Source organism: Leptonychotes weddellii, chromosome 4 (genome assembly GCF_054177405.1).
Source record: "Leptonychotes weddellii isolate Sample4059 chromosome 4, ASM5417740v2, whole genome shotgun sequence".
Taxonomy (NCBI): domain Eukaryota; kingdom Metazoa; phylum Chordata; class Mammalia; order Carnivora; family Phocidae; genus Leptonychotes; species Leptonychotes weddellii.
The window spans coordinates 68,849,719-68,869,637 of NC_138372.1; the positions used below are offsets into that span (position 1 = coordinate 68,849,719).

At 41.6% G+C, this 19,919-nt stretch overlaps 1 protein-coding gene across 2 annotated transcripts in view; it reads left to right on the forward strand.

The window, feature by feature from the left end:
* The first annotated feature begins 333 nt into the window (after positions 1-333).
* Positions 334-19,919, forward strand: part of LRRC8B (leucine rich repeat containing 8 VRAC subunit B) — an 82,258-nt gene continuing 62,672 nt past the window's right edge. For both annotated transcript variants that reach the window (XM_081818748.1, XM_081818746.1), the window contains exon 1: positions 334-485. The gene's annotated coding sequence lies outside the window, so the exon portion shown is untranslated. The remainder of the gene's footprint in view (positions 486-19,919) is intronic.

Consider the following 19,919-nt stretch of genomic DNA (forward strand, 5'->3'; position numbering starts at 1 on the left):
CGAGCGGCCCGGGGCGGCCACATGGCGCGCTCCGGGTGACGGCAGCTGCGCTTTGTTTCCACCGGCGAGGGGTGAGTCACCGGCCCCCGCGCGCCCAAAGCTGGGCACTCACTCGGGCCGTGGCGGCTGCAAATTTCACGGCAGGGGCAGCTACCGAAGCAGCCGCAGCCTCTTCCTCCTCCGCCTCTGCCGCCACCACCCCGCGGCCACCGCCTCCGCCTCCCGCCTCCGCCCAGTCCCCTCCTCCTCCACACGCGAACTTAGTCAGCGGTTCGCGCCGCCGCTAGGCGATTGGCCGGCGGAACGCGTCGCGTCACAATGGAGCCGGTCGGAGGCGGCGAGCCCGGCAGCGCTGGGGCTTCCCGCTGAGCCCGCAGCAGCCGTCAGCTGAGAAAGTGCCGGCGCGGGGCGGCCGCCGGCACGCCCGGAGCGGCGCGGGGCGCACGCGGCGGGGAGCGCGGGCGCCCGGGGCTGGGGTCGCGCAGGTAGGTCGGAGCGGGGCGCCCCCCGCTCCCGGAGGAGGAGCCGAGCCGACCCCGCCGGTGGAGGCGGAGGACAGCGTGAGGGGACGCAGCAGGTGGGGCTGGCCGAGCAGGTGCGGTTACCTGCCCGCGCCTCACCTGCGAGCCGGGCCTGCAGGCAGGTGGCGCGGCCGCAGATGAGTGGCAGCTTTGCTGCTCCCTTGTCTGCGGGAGAGAGGGAGCGAAACCCCTGAGGGGACCTCTCTTGGGTGCTGGGGTCATTCGGGGCAAGAGGAGTGGGCGGCCACGACGAGGCGGTCCCCTCTCCGCCGCAGGAGTCTCGGCGCTGCACCTGAGTGTGAGCCCTCGGCGCGGTGCGGGCACTGGGTTCTGGTTTCCCAGGCTAGAGTGAGCAGACCTCTCCCGAGGGCGTCCGCCTTTGCTCGCTCTCCTTTTGCCCCCTGCCCTTGCGCTGTTCTTTGACAAACTCCTTGGGTACTCATTGTTCGCCTGCAGTTTGATGGTGTTGGTGTTCGTTTGCTTGAAGGGGGTGGGGTGGGGGGCAACCTATACCCACGTAGAGAAGCCAAGAGTTTCCCTTCTTCTAGGCTACAGTCGAGCAGGTGCTGAGAGGTCAGAAGGCAGGAGGCTCGGTTGTTGGCTAATGCATTACTCTGTGTCCCAACTGACTTCCCAAAGTCCATAGGTTGCCTTTAGTCAGATGACATTTGTGGAAGACTTTCTTTTGTAGTCAGAAAGACTCTGCAACCCCCTTTCCCTTCCCAAGAAAAGGATAAACCTAAATTTAAAAACAAACCTATGCCTGAAGTTTCTTGAATACATTTGCCTCAAAACTGGTTTTAAAACTCTGAAAAAGATAGCAGCCTGAAAATTTTAAATTGCAAATATGTTGCCAATTTGAAATAGTCCATTTGTTCCCTGCTTTCTAGGAGAAAATTAAATGGCATGTGTCTTTGTCAGACTGTTCTGTCTCTTAAACCTAAGTGTAGGGTTGAAGCGCACAGAAGTGGTCAAAATGCAGTATAATTATTTAACAATTCCAATGCCCTCAGTGTGTTCAGGTTGCACCTCCTGAGAACGCAAAATGCTCCTTTGAGTTGTGGGTGCCAAGGTGACTTTCTTTTGTCCCTGGCTTTCCTAGTCCGAGCTCCACTCTTGAAGAGAATGTAAAATGACAGCTAATCCCCAGAGTAATTGGGCCTGTGTGATTTAAGAATATAAGCCTTAACATGTCTGATACTACTTTTAGTTCAGGTAACGAAGGAGGCAAAGTTGTCACTGATTGTACCGTTGAGTCATGGTACTTTTTCTTATATCTACTATCCCCCTAAAATGTTTTTATTATAGCAAAAAATAAAAACCCTATATGTTAGAATTAAATTTACTATTCTTCAAAACTTGTTCTGTTTTTCTTCGACTGGAAAGGTGTTCCAACATGTCCAGCCTAACATGTATATTTTCACATTTGGAGTGACTTCATTTGACTGCTTGTTAAGATTTGCTTTTCTAAGACCATTACCCATTGCTGTTTCATTCTTCAGAATCCTCAGAATGGAAGCACCAACATTAATTAAAATGAAAAGGACCCTAATCAATACAACTTGAAGAAGATACCAGACCCACCAAGTTTGTTTTTTTTTTTTAATAGACTTCATTTTTTTAGAGCAATTTTAGGTTCATAGCAAAATTGAAAGTAAAGTGCAGAGGTTTCCCTTAAGCTCCCATCCCACTCCGCACCCGTGTATAGCCTGCCCCATTATCAACATCCCCCACCAGAGTGGAACATTCATTATAATCAGTGAGCCTACACTGACTGACACATCATTATCACCCAAAGTCCATAGTTTACATTAGGGTTCACTCTTGGTGGTGTACAAATATATAGTAACATGTATCTATCACTGTAATAACAGACTGTGATACTATATCACAGTATCAGTGCCCTAAAAATCCTCTGTGCTCCACCTTTTTATCCCTCCCTCCCCTACTAACAACAACTAATCCTTTTATGGTCTCCATAGTTTTGACTTTTCCAGACGATCATAGTTGGAATCATACACTCTGTAGCCTTTTCAGATTGGCTTCTTACACTTAGTATTAGGCATTTATGTTTCCTCCAGGTCTTTTCATGGCTTGATATCTTCTTTTTAGCACTGAATAACATTCCATTATCACTCCAATTATTTTTAAGACTGTGTGGGTATTTTCCTTCAGTGGCCTGAAGTTTGTGATGTTTTTGTTGTTTTGTTGAAGTTGAAACAGGCAAATACTTTAATATTTAAAAGATTCTTGCTTTAGCCAATGTTTTTATTTGTAAACAACTGAAAAAATTTTTTTCAAATCATTTTTAATGGTATCTGGGTATTTTTATGGGCTTTCCTAATTTTTTTACTGCCCATACAAAAAATAGCGTATTTAATCCTCGATTTACACTTGGTGTCTCTCAAGTTGAATTTCCAAATTTTATTTTTGTTTTTCCTTTCCATCCCCCTTCTAGCGTACACTGATAATATCAGAAATGAATGTATGCTAAAGCTGTCGTGTTACTCCAGACTTGGTGGAATGGTTTGCTTTGCCTTCCACGTAGCATGTCCTTCCCTGTTTCCCCGACTAAGAGAATACTGGATGTTCCAGAAACAATTCAGACCTGTGACCACTCAAAAGGAATCTGGGAGGTCCAGTTATAGTGCAGAATTTTTTTTTAACCAGTTGTAAAATGCATTCTCATCTCTGTCGTGTGTGTTTTGATATTCCTGTCTTTTCTTTTATTGCTATCACTTACTTTCATTTTATTTCCCATCTTTATTTTCTACACTTCCTACATACCTTTATTGTGAGTTAGTTTTTTCTCTGATGTTTAAAATAGCGTCTTTGGCAGACATAAATTATTTTTCCTTTTCTGAATCATGAAGATTGATCTTAAATAAAATGAGGCCTAACTGCAGTCACTGAATCTCTCTGCTAAGTTCTTATCACTGCTGTTCATTTAGAAATTGAGCAAAGGGTAATAATAAACTCCCTGTTCTGTGACTTCCTCTCATTTAGGATTCTACTCCATTGCAACACAATTTAAATTCACTTCTTCAATGCTGTTGTGAACCTGTGTAAAGGAAATGAATTAAAAATGAGTTGTTAGAGCTTCGTTCTTGACCTTTCCTTTTGCCTTTTTGACCTTTATGCTGTCCTTGATATGGGTCACATGATTCTGCTTGTCCCTTTCCAGACCGTGTATCTTTGAGCTTCATCTCCTGCTTCTTCAATTTCAGAGTTCCTTGTAATTCTTTGTTCTTGTCTGTCTCATCCTATGGCCATTTCCAGGGCTCCATTCTCCAGTGCTTACTCCTTAGCCAACAGCATCTTTCTCAGAAACTACCAGCTGTGCTGCTTCTATTTCTCTTCTATTTCCAGCTCTGTGCAGGTGACTGAGCTCTCCCCCCGCCCATCTCTGATGGAGACTAAATTCTTTATTGTTGAGTAGCATATTCCTTTTGATCTTTTCTCAGGTGTGCAGATTTGAGGGCATAATTTAAACCTTCTTTTCTTCTGTCAAATTCCTTTTCAGCCTTTTTCACTGCCCTCCTCCCCCAGTCTTTTGCAAATTATAAACAGGAGTTTTTCAGCTTCTACCTGAGAGTGTGGACTTTGCAGAAGGGCCTGATGAACCAGTTGCTGTATTAGTTAAGATTAGCTGCCAGTCACAGAGACGGCAAAAACAGTGGTTTAAACAAAGTGATGTTTGTTTCTCTTTCACACTAAAAAAAAAAAGTTTATAAAGAGACAATCCAGGGCTGGTATAATGGTATTACAGTCTTCTGAGACCTAGGCTGGTTCCACCTTATAGATCTACCACACATCAGAAGAGGCCCTCAACCTCATGGTCCTAGATGGAGCCTCAGCCATCACATGTGGGTTCCAAGTAGTAGAAAGGAGGAAAGAAGGAAGGTAGGAAAAAAGGGGAAAGGCAAGAGATCATGGTCTCTTACAGAAATTTCCCAGGGGCCATCATACTATCCTTGTTCCATCTCATTGGCCAGAACTTAGTAATGTGACCTCACCTAGCTGGAATAGAGACTGGAGAATATTGTTCTTATTCCTGAAAACCTTGTGCCCCACTAAAATGTGGGAGGTCACATCCTTAGGAAGGAGGAAAGGAACATTGTGGTAGCCAAACATCAGTTATTCTACATCTGTGTTTTCTTGACTCTTATTACCCATTTTACAGGATTCTTAGGATTAAAGGAAATATTAACAGTAAAGCATCTAATACAGTATCTGGCATAAAACAAACTTTCAGTAGATGATCATGTTTCTCCTTATTCCTTTGTCATAAATTGTCTAGTTTCCCTGCTACCACATCATTGGCATCCAGATCCTATTTTTTTAAATACTTAAATATCTATTTGCCCCAGTTGGTAGTATCAGACCCTATGTAGTCTTGTACCTTTCTACAGGAGGGTGCAATGCATTATTTCTAAATGTCAACATTTACTTCTTCGCTTAATGCATGGCTTAGATTAAAAACCTAGCTCTTGTGATCAAATAGACCTTCACGTGAATCCTGGCTCTGCCGCTTACTCAGTATGTAGCCCTAGCCTCTTGTACCCTCATTTTCCTCAGTTTCCCTCTTGTACCCTCAGCCCTCAGTTTCCTCATCTGCAAACTGGGGGCAAGAATCAGATAGGAGGATTAAAGTAGAGTGCCTAATAAACTGCCCGATGAAGTAAATGGTAACTTTGTTTAAAATTTGGCCTAATCTGGGTGAATCTTTCTGAGAATTAACTCTTACTCCATTAAAAAAAAGTTTTAAAATTTTTCATCTTCATATATATCCAAATAAGCATTGTTAAATTGTTAGGCTTTTTGAGAGTTGTCTCCAAAATCAGTTTAAACCCAACTAGCAGCAAAATCTTTCCTGTATTTTTTGATCAAAGACAGAACAGCTCAGCCTTAACATTCTTCAACTTTGATTTGAATGATTTTTGGCTGATCTGCTCTCAGAAACTGAAACATTTCCACCAATGAGTATATTTCATAGTATTTTTTTAGCATCTGTTTAGTAAACAGCTATTGTGTTTCAGCTTCTACCTGAGAGTGTGGACTTTGCAGAAGGGCCTGATGAACCAGTTGCTGTATTAGTTAAGATTAGCTGCCAGTCACAGAGATGGCAAAAACAGTGGTTTAAACAAAGTGATGTTTGTTTCTCTGGGGACAGAAGGTAAGCAAAAATGTACATGGTCCCTGCCCCCACGGAGGTTGCAGATTACTGGGGGAGACAGGCGAATCGATTGCTGCAATTAAATGAAAAAAATTGCCACTTCAAAATTTGTTAAGAAGGAGAGGGGTGCCTGGGTGACTCAGTTGGTTAGGGGTCTGCTTTCATCTCAGGTCATGATCCCAGGATCCTGGGATCAAGCCCCACATTGGACTCCCTGCTCTGCAGGAAGTCTGCTTCTCTCTCTTCCCCTCCCCCTGCGTCCTCTCCTTCTCCCCTTCTCCCTGCTTGTGCTCTCTCTCTCAAATAAATAAAATCTTTTTTTTAAAAAAAGAGAAATACAGGTGGTATGGAAGCACATGTGAATGTCCTATGGTCACAGGTTGAATGGTGACTTTAGGAAGAAAAAATTGGCCAGTGAACTGAAGTAAAGAGATGGTATGGGAGTGTAGTTTGAAATGAGCTCAGACATGAAATGAGCCTGCCCCTAGGCATGGATCGTAATGTGTCACAGGTTTCTAACACCGTTCCAAAGAAGGCATTTCATAATGCTTGGAGCCATCTTTAAAGTAAGTGCATATAATCTATAACTTCTAACTGTGATACTCTGAAAGGAGCTACATAATTCAGAAATAATTCTTCTATAATTTATTCATGCTACATTGGCAAACTTTAAATACAGATACTTTTTTTGATACACCAAGCAGATGCATCTGAGCAAGTTGGCTATGAAGTAGGATCTTTTCAGAGAGGGTCATAGGGTTGATCTGCATCACCCTATTTAAATGGAAGTGGAATTTAAAGCCATTTGGCTGAATGAGGGCCATCTGAAAGACATTGGCAGAAGACTAGGTAGCCCATAAAGCAGCAGTGGGAAATGACCACAGGATGGGAGGCATGGGCAGTGTGTTCCAGAGAGCTGGCTGGACTGTTGCGCCCTGGGTGGCCTGTGTCAGGGCCAGTAGGCAACCCCAACATCCAGTCCCTCCAAGGGTTTCAGGTGTACATAGACAAGAACCCTGTTTGGCACATTGGCGGGGGGCGGGGGGGTACGATTTTTCCTTGCCCTCCAGCTGAGCTACTGGGGGATCCTTTGGAGGAAATGTCGCCTTTCTAATCCCATTGAGAACCTTGGAGAGTGGGCAAGGCGGCTCTGCTTCCATGTAGTGTGCTAGGGCTCTGCCGAGCCTGGGGCGGGGGGTGGGGGCTGGGCAGAGCCACCTGCCATTATACTGCAGATTGTTTCTTGCTCTGAGTGGATAAATATAAAATGAATTCTGTTCATCTAAAGATTTTAAAGCTCATCTCTCTAGGCAAAACTAAGTAAGTTTGTTCCTGGCCCTATTTCAATGCCAAAATAGGCAGTCCTCACTGAGCAATGGCTTGTCTTCCAAAAGCGTTTGTGAGTCATGATGCAGTTTCTCAGATGCCAGTGTCGTGCTTGGTGGTTTGCAGGCTTCCCAAGAGAGTTTATGCTACGCCAGTGCTGCCCTGAGGGGCCCCAAGTCTTCCACCTTCACCCTCCCAGGAATACCCATGGAACTGGGACTTCCTCTCTTGTTCCCCACTTGCCCCGGTATTTGGAATTCCTCCCTCAGTGGCACACCAACCTTGTTTCCACCTCAGGGACTTCTCAGGTGCTGTTCTCTGTCTGGAAATGCTCTTCCCTTATGAATTTACATGAATGCTTCTTTCTCCTGAATGAAAGGTCAGCTCAAATGGGACTTCAGAGATGCTTTCCCTGACCTCCTCAGATAAAGTACCCACACCCCCCCCACATCTGCCCCATCATAGGTCTTTCAGATCTTGGTTTATTGTTTGCTTGCTTATTTGTCTTCTACTCCCCTTGCCCCCAACAGAATATAAATTCTGTTGAACGTATGGGTCTTGTCTTCCTTGTTTACCTGCTCTTGAGTCGGGTATATAGTAAGCTTCCCAAACTGTTGCATGTGATATTGGGCAAAAATATTTACCCCTTTGAGCAGAGATTGGGGATAATACCTCTGCTGCCTGCCTCATAGAACAAATGAGGGACTGGAGTCAGTGTACTGAAGATATTTTGTTTCCCCAAAACTTGTCACTTTAGAGTCCATATTTTTGAAAATAGCAATACACCCAATTACATAACCCATAGAAATGTAGAAGTCATTCTGGGCTTTTCCTTGCCTCACTCCCCCCAACCGCTCCTTGTACAGTTTGTAACCAATTTGTCCAGGGGCCATGTCCTTCAGGTTTTTCCATCTGCACCCTTCCTCCACGGCCCTTTTACTGCCCTGAGTCTTTTCCAGGACAACTGCTAATGGTCTTCCAGCTGGTAGTTCAGTTTGTAGTCTTCTGTATCCTCCGCCCCCAAATTTGTTGTCCACACTGCAGGGAAGTAATCATTCTGGAAGGCAAATCTCATACCATAACTGCCCAGTTCAATAACCCTTTAATGACTTGCTTTGCCACAGGATCGAGTCCAAATGCCTTGGTGAACCATATAATCAAGTCTTCCTTTGTCTGCTTCCACAACTTTCCAGCTTCACCTCTTGCCACCCTGTCATTTCCAAATCACCAATGTATGCACCATGGACAGTGTGCACGGTCACACTCCCCCACCAGCCATCCCAAACTCTTAGCATTATGGGGAGGAAGGCATGAGGTAGTCAGATGGCTGTACTCATGGCTTTGTTCCTTCCCTCTACCTGGGATGCTGGTATACTCTTGTTAATCACCTGCCCATCTTGCAAGGATCAGTTCAAGCATACGTATACTGAAAGGTCATTGCAGACACGCCCCCTCTGCCTACCACCCACGAGAGCTCTGCATTCCCTACTCTACTGGCTCTGAGTTTTGTACACCTGTGGTAATACCTATGCAGGAAACACTCTGTTACCTCCTAGATGCTCTTGTAAGGATTATTTTGTTTATCTCCTGGGCTTCCTGGGCCAGGCATCATACTTAGCGTGGACATGAGTATCTGGGAAAGAATTAGGAATAAAACTCTACGTACTTACTACCTAGTCCTGGGATTTGTTTTGGTAACATACTTTTGACTGGTATTTGACCAAAATTTGAAAGCTCTCCTTGAAGGTTGGAAGTAGGAAGGGATATTGCATATATGCTGTTAATAGGTACCAGTTGGATAGCCAAAATATTTTGTCGATGACCTAGTGTTTATTGAATATTTACTGTGTTCAGAGTTATGGATTTGGTAACTTGCAGGGGATGATTCAGACAGATTTTACACTTTTCTGAAATAGTCCTGGTTTTGTCTCTCTATTAGAAGTCAAAACTTCAGATAGTCAACACAAGCTTTTGGCTTAGAGGTAGTTTAGAGTGGTATCTCTGATTTTTTTTTCTTCCAGTACCCCTTAAAGGATTTTGAAAAACTATGTGCTCTCCCAATACACTTTAAAAGTTAATATCTAGGGGCACCTGGGTGGCTCAGTCGTTAAGCGTCTGGCTTCAGCTCAGGTCATGATCTGACTGATCAGCCCTGTGTCTGGCTCCCCACTCAGCGGGGAGTCTGCTTGTCTCTCTCTTCCTGCCCCTCCCCCTGCTTGTGCTCTTCCTCTCTCAAATAAATAAATAAAATCTTTAAAAATAATAATAAAAATAAAAATAAATAAATAATAAAAAATAAATAAAAGTTAAAATCTAAAGTTTTTTATCATAATTTTAAATAGTTCTGAAAGATGACATTTCTGATATTAAAAATATTGATTTCTTTGGAATCCAATAGAAGCTAAATTAAATACCAAAGTAATTTCATGTCTATTATAACATCATTCCAAAAAACATGGGTGCGCCTGGGTGGCTCAGTGGGTTAAGCATCTGCTTTTGGCTCAGGTCATGATCCCAGGGCCTGGGATCGAGCTCGCATGGGGCTCGCTGCTCAGCTTCTCCCTCTCCCACTTCCCCTGCTTGTTCTCTCTCCCTCAAATAAATAAAATATATGTATATATTTAAAAAAATATGAACAAGCTCTTCCAGAAGTCAGGAATTTTTCATAGTTGTTTCCCTTATGGAACTCATTTTATTTCTCTTCTTCTATAAAACTTAATCCAGTGTAACATTCTTATGTTTGAAAATCTTCCATTGATTACCTTTTCAAACTCTTGTGAGACACACATTTACACATACTATATATCTTTTTTTTAAGTTCTTGTGACAGTAAAATCTCTTTTGGATTAAGTTGTCATGATTTTTACTAGTACACAATTGGTCAGAACAAGTATATTAGAATTTTGATGAATCATTTTTAGATATAAGTAAACTTTTACGGGAAAATCATCTCTTGAGACTCCTGGGGCTTAAAAATAGTTTATTTATATATAAATATCACTTATTGCTAGAGTAAGATAGCCTTTATTATCAAATCAAGTGTTTCCTTTTTTAATGTAGCATTTAAGAAATCTTGCTACATAAATAAGTATAGGCCGATGAAAGCAGTGTAATTCTACTTTTTTTTTTAGAGGGGGGAGGGGCAGAAGAAGAGGGAGAACTTAAGGAAGCTCCACACCCAATGTGGAGATGGACTCAGGGCTTGATCTCACGACCCTGAGATCATGACCCGAGCCGAAATCAGGAGTCGGATGTTTAACTGACTGAGACACCCAGACGCCCTGACTCCATTTTTAAACTTTTGAGTTACATGTCAAAAGTTAGCTAGTGATTGATCCCCAAAATGACTTTCAGTTTTTCTATTCTATTCTATTCTATTTTCTATTGTCTGTTGATGAGGTCTTGTTCATCTTGCATTCAAAGCAAAAAAATGGAAACTTTCCCCTGACTCCAAAAAGATTTGTTTCTCAGTCATGAAAGTCATTCACTTTCATTGCATCTGTAACCTTTACAGGTGTTTCAAAATGGCCCTCTGCTTGGGGCTTGGAAATTTTTACATCCCAAGGCAGTGCACTATAAGCAGACTCCTAAAAAGTGAGATATTTGCCTTTCTTTCAGAATGTGGGAAAAGATAAATGTGAAAAGGGAAAAAGAAGATGGCCAGAAAGAATCAAGATGACATCTGGTGTTTTGAAGCAGATACTGTTAGACAAGGATTAATTGATGATCTACAAATAGATTCTACCAGAGTACCCCTCTCTCCAAAAAAAAAAAAAAAACCCAAACCTCATACCCTATTTGAAGATCAAGTGGTTTAGCTGCTACAGAAAACTCCTCAGTCAAATTAGCTGTCAACTCTAAGGGAAAGGGTCCCTAATAGGCCAATTTAAAGATTTCCTCTTTAGGGGAAAGAACATTCAATAGGGAAAGAGAGTGGATAGAGCACATCACTTCTTTATATATACCTGGTAGAAGCTAATTTGATGCCAAAGTGATTTAATCACCATCATCCATTTTAAGAACACACAGTTAGAAATTGTACATAATTTTTTATATCCATTGTTAGACTAGAAAATAGAACATTGCAAAAAGAACATGGGTAAAGATCACCAGACACTTGACTGAAGGTGAGCTGGGTTAGTAGGTGACTGGTTTCTAAGAATAAGTCTCAATCCTATTGGGAAAAAAAAAAAAGTGTTTTTCGAGTTTTATCAAGAATGCTAATTTCTTCCCAGGAGGAGGTTGTAATTTACAGCATGCATAAAGGATTGGTCCCAGGCTAGATTTGGGACATTTTTTTCTTTATGGAATAATGCATCCTGAAGGGAGAGGAGTTGAGCCTGGCTGTCATCCTGCTAAATAAGGAGGCTTTATGGGGGTCCTCCCAGTTCCTAGATGCTCTGGCCCTGTATGAAAGAACTCTGTACAGGTGTCCCCTGCTCTCTTACCTTCCCCCAAATCTTAGAGCAAATCTCTCCTGAAGCACTCTACAGGAACCCCCACCATATTACTTATGTTTCTATCGCTTAACATACTTAAAGCATTTATTCTTCTGATGACCTGCAGTAGGTGGGGCAAATATTATATAAACATGGAAACGGGGTTTGTAAGGGGACATGTGGCTTGTCTAAGCAAACCCAACAAGTTAGTGGCAGATATGATCCCTGATGAAGCAGCTTTTTCTACAGTATATTGCCTGGCGCCTTTTCCCAGATGTGTTACTTTATAAAAGGCCCTAAGGATTGGAAAACTTGCCTTAAAGATTAAGTAAAATAGATATGCTTGCAACACGCTTAGTAAAATTCATGGCTGTTAGCAGGCCCCCCGACTTAAAAAAAAAAAAAAAAAGGAAAAGAATGTATTTGAGTTTTTGTTCTGTCATGCTTTATTTTATGGCTTTTAAAAAATTAATTCATTTGGGTCTTTTTGAGCGCTTAATGTGTGCTAGGCATTGTGCCAGGCACTGGGAATAAATCCAACAGTGAAAAGAGAAAAAACCCTTTTTGCATTGAGCATACATCCTAGAGGGAATATAGATAATAAGCAAATGCAAGATAAAATGTCATGTGCTAAATGCTATGAAGAAAAATAAAGCAGTGTAAAGGGCTAAAGGGTGGTTGGGGTGAGGTTTAGATAGGGTGGTCAGGGACAGCATCCCTGGGGTGGGGACTTGAAAAGACCTGAATATTATGCTCACCTGAGTCTAAGTTCAAAGCCTTGGCTTTATTTGGGTAAGTTGATTCAAGTCATGGTATTCTAGAGTCATGTGGAAGAAACCTTACACAATGTCTATTGATTTTTAACTTTATGTTATAGGTATGCTTGAGGGTCTTTCCCAGAAAGTATGCATACACTAATATGCATAACATTTTAACATGCCTTGAGATCATCCTTAGATCCCCTCAAGTTCACATCCCAGATCTATTTCAGTCCTTTCTTTTTACTAATAAGATTAAGGTTGAGAAAGACAAAGTAAAAATTGTCCACAGAGTCACAACTTGTTAGTGGCTGAGTCAAGATTCCCACAAAGTTGTCTGTTGCTTTTTTCCACTAAAATCTGTAAGTTGCTAGAGTGGCATTTGTTTGTCTTTGGAAGTTTTTGTTGTTGTTGTTATTGTTTTGAGGGGAGGGGAGGGAGATGCTGAGGGAGAGAGAGAATCTTAAGCAGGCTCCATGCCCAGTGAGGAGCCCAACATGGGGCTCCATCTCACAACCCTGAGATCATGACCTGAGCCAAAATCAAGAGTCAGATGCTTAACCGACTTGAGCCACCCAGGCACCCTAGTTGCTAGAGTGTTAAATTCTCTAAAACAATTGTAGTCTATAAAGCATCTCCTGCTTATTATTATTATTTTTTGCACCATTTTTATTTACACAGAGTAAAACCTATGTAGTAAAAAGCCTTGTAGTAAAACAAGTAGTTTATGTGGCTAGTGTGGCTCCTTTTCCTATTTCCTGACCAGTAACTATGTAAATAACATCCCAGGTATTCCAAATACCCTAGAAAGGAGAACTCAGGCTGGCAGCAGGAAAGGAAAAAGTAAAAAAAAAAAAAAAAAAGATCCTGGAATGGGAAGATTTCTTACAGATGAAACTTTGGCCCATCATGACTTTAAAGAGCATAGAGGGACTGACAGTGCCCGTGAAGATCTCTGAACCTATTGAGAGCAGAGGGGCTGCAGATGGAAATGGCCTTGTCCCAGTTTCAACTGGGGCAGTTACTCTCTAAGATGAAACAACAGTCACCCCCACTCACCACCCAGTGATTTCCTTTTGGAACATTTTACACAAAAACTTGGAAGATAAACTTGTCACTTTCAGAAAAATAGTCATTGTATCAACTTATCTTCTCAGCCACACTTCCTTAACAGGTGTCTCAACTTTGAGTACTACAAAGTAACCAAAACATTTTAATAGTAATCATCCACACTCTGAGATGAGTACCTGACTTCCAAAATTGCAGGCTGTTGTAAAAATTTTAATTTGCATACAAGATTATCTAATAAAATATTTCTGGCTTTAAAACCTCAGAAACCTAGCAAGTCCACCTCCTCTAAATATTGATATTTATTGAATTTTTAGGCTGCTCTCTGCTGTGGCCCACTTAAAGACAAAACCTACTTTTTTCAGTTAGCTTGCCTATTAATGTACTGACAGCTCTGATAGAAGAAACTTTAGCCTTTTCTCTCTTAATCAGTGAAAGGCCCTTTCCCCCATATTCTCCATTCCCACCCCCATTTTTGGGTATTTCTAGCCTACTTTTCCATCTGTGTGCCTTGTTACTATGGTGATGGGCACCATAGAAATAGAGAACAAAGCAGATGTAATGCACATCTCTTACATGGTTTACAATGCTAAAAAAGAATCTAGGATTTTCAGGCATGGCTTGATCTTTATTGGTGGTAGAACTGGACCAGCCCAACTTGTGGGGGATACCTGGGGTTACAAGCTGATTTAGGCTTCACTATTCCCATTGTTCTGCACTTCACCAGGCCCTTCTCTACCCATGAGTCATGAGGGTGAAGGAAGAGAATTGGGAGCCTGCAGGGAGGATGTAGTATAGAAGTTAGGGCTACAGAGTCAACCCACTGCAAAAGACAAGTATTTCTGCCAAAGCATATTACATGAGAGGGAATCTTGGACTGGTTTTAAGGTTTACCAGTTATTAATCCTATTGCTTGATTTTGCATTGTTCAACCAAATCTTTCAATAGAGACTTGCCAGTTTAGGCTTTCTTTCCTTCAAGGTACTTAGATTTTTTTCAAAATAAAATACCTATCTTGATTACTACCAACAGCTTGTAGTGTTTGCTCCCATCCATTGAATTTGTTTAAGTGGTTAAACTACTAATGTGTGCTTGCTTTAGAATTACAATGAAATATTTTCTAGATATTGTAGAAATTGGTGTTTTCCATAATATCTGGGAGAAGATGCCCGTAGGTATTTCTTTTACATTTTTTAAAGTAATCTTTATGCCTAATGTGGGGCTCAAACTTATACCCCTGAGATCAAGAGTCACATGCTTTACTGATTGAGCCAGCCAAGTGCCCCCCATAGGTATTTTTTTATCCTTCCACATGCATGTTTATACTTTCATATATTACATCTTCATTTTTCATATTCTTGAGTGCGCCTAATGAATTACCCAAAGATTAAATAAAATATTCCAGTTCCTCCACCTTCTGAACAATTATTTTTATTTTTTATTATTTATTTTTTTTTAGAGAGAGAGAGAGCATGCACAAACCAGGGTGGAGGAGGGGCAGAGAGCAAGAGGGAGAGAATCTTTTTTTTTTTTTTTAGATTTTATTTGAGAGAGACAGGGAACATGGGCAGGGAGAGGAGCAGAGAGCAGAGGTAGAGGGACAAGCAGGGAGTCTGGGTTTGATACCAGGACCCTGAGATGCCTAGCGCAGAGCCCGACATGGGGCTCAGTCTCACGACCCTGACATCATGACCTGAGCCAAAATCAGGAGTCAGATGCTTAACGGACTGAGCCTCCCAGGTGCCCCTGGAGAATTATTTTTTAATTTATTGTTATTTTTTAGGTTTTGCTTATATTTTTATATTTAAGGGGCATGTACAGGGTAAAATAATTTAGCACAGTGTTTTAGTTGTAAAGTCCCTGAGCACGACACATTTTTGGAGCTAAAGGAAGCTGAAGGTTCCATGTAGCTATTGCCCTGTGTCATGAGAGCCTGAAGTTCCTTCTAGCTCTAACGTCTTATTTCTTTGGCCATGTGGCTCCCTTCTTTTTACCTGATGAGCCTGCATTTTGCCTGTTTTGTCATCTGCTGTAATGGCTTTCACACTGGTGTGAAAATATACTTAGAGTCAACCCCACCCTCTCTGACTTTCTTAAATACCCACACAGTGTACCCCTCGCCACCAAAGGCAGCTTTCCCTCTTTGAATGAATGAAGACAAGCCTGGAGTGAGGGTTGGAACACTCAGTGCTGACTCTGGCCCAGCCGCCACCTGGGATGGGCTTGAAGATGCATTTTTAACCCTACAAACAAGCACACAGCTTCATCAGGAGGAGCCACAAAGAAGATTTTGAAGCCAAAGGTGACATCAGATTTGTTTTGGGAAGTAAATGCCATCAGCTGTATGGAGGATGTGTTGGAGATAAGAGAGGTCATCTTGGGAGACCAAGTAGAGCAGTGGGGTTGGAAGAGAGGAGACTAATATGAAAGAAACTTGAGAAAGACGTCATAAGATTAAACAGTCCCATTTCCTTTCATCACAAGGATCCTGTGGCAATTAATACAAACTGTGCTCACCGAAGTTTTACTGGTTTGACTGTTACTCCTAACTTTTCAATTGTTTTTCATAGAAGGAATGGATTAAGTTCTCTCCTGATTACTTATTGGGTCCCCCCAAAAGCCTCAAATTTCAGAGTACTGGTAAATATACGTTATATTAGCAGAACTTTAAAAATCATAGTTTCTGCTGTAGATTGCTTGTTTTCCCCTAATTGATATGTTGAAACTGACCCCCAAGGTGAAGGTATTAGGAAGTGGGGCCTTTGGGAGGTGATGAGGTCATGAGGGGGAGGAGCCCTTATAAAAGAGAATCCAGAGAGCTGCCTGCCCCCCTACCACGTGAGGACGTGGTGGAGAAGAGATTTGTCTGCGAACCAAGAAGCAAGTTCTCACCAGACACTGAATCTTCCGGCATCTTAATATTGGACTTCTCAGCCTCTAGAAGTATGAGAACTTAATGTTTGTTGATGAAGCCACGCCCCCCCAGTCTATGGTAGTTTGTTATAGCAGCCCAAATGGACTAAGACAGCTTCTAAGCATGGATGTCTTGTGACTGGAAATGAGAAGAGACTCGGGAGAAGTAATATTTGGTCTGTGGCAAGAATCTGCTGACACCAGGTAATCACTCCATGCAGGATAGCTCCTTGTCTTCCAGAAGGCCTGAAAACTGTGGGCACATTGGGTATATTCTGTAGCCAGAGGAGAACAGAGCTTGTATTTGTGAGGAGTTTACTCCTTTGTGGGTGACTGTTCTCTGATCCCTCCTACACAGAGGGAGTTTCCATTGCTTTTGATGGTATCATCAATGTGAAGGTAGAAAGTAGGCCAGGTAGAATTATTTCTATTTTTGCAATTAAGAAAGACAGACTGTGTAGCTTGGCTAAAGTTAAGGCATATGGTAGGCAGGATTCAAGTTCACTCTGCTCATTCAGACTTTTGCTGTGCTTATTAATGAAAGAATGAGGGCATGAACAAATGCAACAAAATGCATATTTTGTCTTTTGTTTTTTCCACTAGTAAGCTACTTTTTATTGTTCTCAAAGATCTCTTGGAAGATTATTCCAATTCACGCTGGTGTTACTATTACAAGTTTACTAGTTATGCAGGCTTAGGTAAATCACACAACTCTGCTTCAGTTGCTTCATCTGCAAAGATAACCCTCAGAGTTGTTGGAAGCGTTAAATCAGTTAATTGACATAAAGGGTTTAGAAGAATATTTAATGTATGGTTACCTTGTGATGAGCACCATCTTCCATGATTCTTATCATAAACTGCACATATTCAACTACTTTGGCCTCACATCAGCTACTTGGGGCCGAAGTATTCCCACACTGGGCTTGTTTTTGTCTTATTTACCTAGGAGGAACTTGTAGGACAAGTTCTACCTGATTCTTTGGATAATTTATAATTTGTCATTTCAGTTAATTAGGCTTAAATGGACTTTTTCCTGGTCATTTTTAAAGTACAGTCAATTGCTTAATGCTGACAAATTAGGCTTGTATAATTATTGATCGAATAGTCACACTATAGACAAATTAGGAGAAATTAGACCTGCCTCAGCACCAGATCAGAAAAGCATCTGAGTTGTTGTTATAGCCTGAAACTTTTTCCATCTTCCCATTCTCCAAAATTCAATTTTGAATTATTCAGCAGATGGACAAGTAAAAAAGAAAACCATACCCCAAAAAATTATGGTTTCACATTTTTAATGGATATTTGGAGATAGGTAGACTTTAACCTTGAAAAATCTTTCATGCAAATAGACCATCGAGGGTACAGTACTCAAAGTCAGACAAGTCGAGATGCTACAAAATTCTTTGTATTTGTTAGAAGTCCTAGAATTCCGGGGCGCCTGGGTGGCTCAGTCGTTAAGTGTCTGCCTTCGGCTCAGGTCATGATCCCAGGGTCCTGGGATCGAGCCCCGCATCGGGCTCCCTGCTCTGCGGGAAGCCTGCTTCTCCCTCTCCCACTCCCCCGGCTTGTATTCTCTCTCTCTCTGTCTCTCTGTCAGATAAATAAATAAAATCTTTAAAAAAAAAAAGAAGTCCTAGAATTCCTTTGTGGGTTTTTTTTTTTTTTTCCTTGTTGTTCATGAAGGTAACGGAATCAGTGACTGGTAGTTTCCTTATTTAAAATGGGTCTATGTGAAAGAAGGTTTATTCTAATCATCTCATTTTTGGGAAACTAAGCATGGTTTGAAAAATCTCTGTGAGTGTATGTGTTTATGGAGAGCAAGACGTAAGGACATACAGAGGTTACCTGGTGTGTGCAGGGGGGAGAGGGAGGAGAGGAAGGAAATTCTTGTTCTCTAGTTTACCCTTATGATTCTTGTGTTTTTCTTCTCCAGGGAAGTCCTCAGAGAAGTTACACATAGTGAAGTCTTATAAAAAACTTCCTTTTTAAACAAAATGTTTCCTTTCCTAATGAGACCCTGCTTTGGTGCTTTGTTGTCAGTGTGCTGGGAATTTTGAAATATCCTCTCCGTATTTCTGTTTTAACCTAATAATCTCGTTTGGATTTACCAGGTTTAGCAACTGTTGTTTTCACCGACTATTGCTAAATTGAATTAATGTCCAAAGTTGAAAAACTGTTTTTTCTACTTTGGCCAAGATTATGTAGGTTGTTTTTTTTTTTTTTTTAAGATTTTATTTATTTATTTGACAGAGATAGTGAGAGCACACAAGCAGGGGGAGCGAGAGGGGGAGAGGGAGAAGCAAACTCCCCGCTGAGCAGGGAGCCCATGACTCTGGGCTCAATCCCAGGATCCCAGGATCATGACCTGAGCCGAAGGCAGACACTTAACTGACTAAGCCACTCAAGCACCCCAAGATTATTTAGAGTTTTATAAAATGTAAGCCTTTTCTCCAACCCTCGTAATTTTCATTTTCTTGCAAGGAAACTTATAATATTAATATTCCAGTGGATGGCATAGCTAGGCTGAACATCTCTCCCAGGACACTTGTAGCATGGTATGTAGAACAGTGTTTTCCTGATAAAGCCATCTATCCTCTTTTCTACTGGAAGAAGGAGAGACCTCCATCCCATTGTAATTTAAGTAGTGTTTGATGTGATATGATAAATGGTTGAAGTTTGATATTAATGGTTATTCTTTTTGGCAAAGCAGACTGCAAAATTGAGAGGCCAAAGGCTTTGACAATGTTCTAGAAGAGCATAAACTTAGAATGACAACAACTTTGTTGGATAATTCTGCAGTTTTGTTTGGAGGAAATCAGACGATGAATTTTGCCTTTCCATTTAATTATTTCATGTAACAGGATTCTTTTTAAATAGCTGACAATGTATGTTGCTTCCTTTGCAGTTTCTTTTTAGGGCTCTTCGATTTGTCTGTTTTAATTGCAAGGCCATGGTTTTTGAAGTCTCAGAAAGAAAGCTATGCTCTTTTGTTCCTCCCAGGGTTAATTTTGTTGGTTCTGAATCCCACCTGATCTCCAAACTATCACATTCCCATTTTCCCTGTTGAGAGCTTAAATTTCCTGCCTACATTCAGGATCTAAAGCAGTAGTTTTCCTTGTTGTCAAGTCATATGGCCAAACATTTCTGCATTTACAGGTAATGATGTGTATTAACGACATGCTCTATCAATTACAAAGCTATTTTTACATGTGTAATTGCATTTGATTCTGACAGTCCAGTGAGGGAAAGAGGAAGGATGGCTGCAGTTAATTCCTATTTTATGGTGGGCTCTGAGAAGTCACTCAGACCCAAAATAACACACAAAACAGAAGGGGGGTGGGGGACAAGAACAAGGCCTTTTAACTCCATGTCCAGTGTTATTTCTGCCTTGTCATACTGTGCTCACATACCCTGTTCTGTGCCATGAGACATTTCTCATATAAGGAATTTGCTCAATATACTGTGTAGAATTGTTGGACCAAATTTAATGCACTTTATGAAACCAAAGTATTATTCTTTAGCCCTTTCCCTTCTAAGCATTTTTTTATTGCTGTATATGTGTGGTGAGAGAGGTTTCATGCTTTCCAGGCTAAGGATATTATTGTAAGTGAATGATTTAAGAGGTAAGGAACAACAGAATAGCAATAAGAAATATGTCCCAATGTGACATGACTAAGTGACAAGTTCAGTGGAAACAACTTTGGAGGTGAGACCTGAG